This window comes from Schistocerca nitens, chromosome 7, assembly GCF_023898315.1.
Source record: "Schistocerca nitens isolate TAMUIC-IGC-003100 chromosome 7, iqSchNite1.1, whole genome shotgun sequence".
NCBI lineage: Eukaryota > Metazoa > Arthropoda > Insecta > Orthoptera > Acrididae > Schistocerca > Schistocerca nitens.
Window position 1 is genome coordinate 309,908,825 of NC_064620.1, and position 2,500 is coordinate 309,911,324.

Below are 2,500 nucleotides of genomic sequence, written 5' to 3' on the forward strand. Positions count from 1 at the left end.
CCGACGGAGAAGCGTCCCCATCCAACGGCACGATGGAATGCCGAGGCCCCCCTGGGCAACAGGAGCGTGGAAGTAGCCCAGAGGGGTGTCCGCCGGAAGGCGGAACCATCTCCTCACCGCGGCTCTTATGGTGATGTCAGCCGCTTTGAGGGCACCCACCAGGGTGCGGCTGAGGGCCAGCCCATGGTACAGGCCAGGGAGAAGCACATTGGTGAGAGCGTGGAGGCGCTGTTGCGGCTTCAGCGGAGCTCATAGTTACTCCCGCCGTTTACCCGCGCTTGCTTGAATTTCTTCACGTTGACATTCAGAGCACTGGGCAGAAATCACATTGCGTCAACACCCGCTAGGGCCATCGCAATGCTTTGTTTTAATTAGACAGTCGGATTCCCCCAGTCCGTGCCAGTTCTGAGTTGATCGTTGAATGGCGGCCGAAGAGAATCCGCGCACCCGCGCGCCCCCGGAGGAGCACGCTAAGGCGGACGCGGCCTCGCAGCAAGGAAGATCCGTGGGAGGCCAAGGCACGGGACCGAGCTCGGATCCTGCACGCAGGTTGAAGCACCGGGGCGCGAACGCCGCACAGGCGCGCGCATCCTGCACCGCGGGCCAGCACGAGGCCGACCAACGGCGAGAGCAGACCACACCCGCGCTAAACGCCCGCACTTACCGGCACCCCTACGGCACTCACCTCGCCCAGGCCCGGCACGTTAGCGCTGACCCACTTCCCGACCAAGCCCGACACGCCCCGATCCTCAGAGCCAATCCTTATCCCGAAGTTACGGATCCAATTTGCCGACTTCCCTTACCTACATTATTCTATCGACTAGAGGCTCTTCACCTTGGAGACCTGCTGCGGATATGGGTACGAACCGGCGCGACACCTCCACGTGGCCCTCTCCCGGATTTTCAAGGTCCGAGGGGAAGATCGGGACACCGCCGCAACTGCGGTGCTCTTCGCGTTCCAAACCCTATCTCCCTGCTAGAGGATTCCAGGGAACTCGAACGCTCATGCAGAAAAGAAAACTCTTCCCCGATCTCCCGACGGCGTCTCCGGGTCCTTTTGGGTTACCCCGACGAGCATCTCTAAAAGAGGGGCCCGACTTGTATCGGTTCCGCTGCCGGGTTCCGGAATAGGAACCGGATTCCCTTTCGCCCAACGGGGGCCAGCACAAAGTGCATCATGCTATGACGGCCCCCATCAACATCGGATTTCTCCTAGGGCTTAGGATCGACTGACTCGTGTGCAACGGCTGTTCACACGAAACCCTTCTCCGCGTCAGCCCTCCAGGGCCTCGCTGGAGTATTTGCTACTACCACCAAGATCTGCACCGACGGCGGCTCCAGGCAGGCTCACGCCCAGACCCTTCTGCGCCCACCGCCGCGACCCTCCTACTCGTCAGGGCTTCGCGGCCGGCCGCAAGGACCGGCCGTGACTGCCGGACTGACGGCCGAGTATAGGCACGACGCTTCAGCGCCATCCATTTTCAGGGCTAGTTGCTTCGGCAGGTGAGTTGTTACACACTCCTTAGCGGATTCCGACTTCCATGGCCACCGTCCTGCTGTCTTAAGCAACCAACGCCTTTCATGGTTTCCCATGAGCGTCGATTCGGGCGCCTTAACTCGGCGTTTGGTTCATCCCACAGCGCCAGTTCTGCTTACCAAAAGTGGCCCACTTGGCACTCCGATCCGAGTCGTTTGCTCGCGGCTTCAGCATATCAAGCAAGCCGGAGATCTCACCCATTTAAAGTTTGAGAATAGGTTGAGGTCGTTTCGGCCCCAAGGCCTCTAATCATTCGCTTTACCGGATGAGACTCGTACGAGCACCAGCTATCCTGAGGGAAACTTCGGAGGGAACCAGCTACTAGATGGTTCGATTAGTCTTTCGCCCCTATACCCAGCTCCGACGATCGATTTGCACGTCAGAATCGCTACGGACCTCCATCAGGGTTTCCCCTGACTTCGTCCTGGCCAGGCATAGTTCACCATCTTTCGGGTCCCAACGTGTACGCTCTAGGTGCGCCTCACCTCGCAATGAGGACGAGACGCCCCGGGAGTGCGGAGGCCGCCGCCCCGTGAAGGGCGGGGAAGCCCCATCCTCCCTCGGCCCGCGCAAGGCGAGACCTTCACTTTCATTACGCCTTTAGGTTTCGTACAGCCCAATGACTCGCGCACATGTTAGACTCCTTGGTCCGTGTTTCAAGACGGGTCGTGAAATTGTCCAAAGCTGAAGCGCCGCTGACGGGAGCGATTATTCCGCCCGAGAGCATCCCGAGCCAACAGCGGCGCGGGTCCGGGGCCGGGCCAGGTAGGTCCGTCATCCGGGAAGAACCGCGCGCGCTTGCCGGGAGCCCGAGTGCCCAAAGGGGCGAATCGACTCCTCCAGATATACCGCCGAGCAGCCAGCCAGGACACCGGGGCTCTGCCCAACAGACGCGAACCGAGGCCCGCGGAAGGACAGGCTGCGCACCCGGGCCGTAGGCCGGCACCCAGCGGGTCGCGACGT

General features: G+C 61.2%; 1 pseudogene; it reads right to left on the reverse strand.

The window, feature by feature from the left end:
• Window positions 1-2,500, reverse strand: part of LOC126197748 (large subunit ribosomal RNA) — a 5,596-nt pseudogene that overhangs the window by 2,473 nt on the left and 623 nt on the right.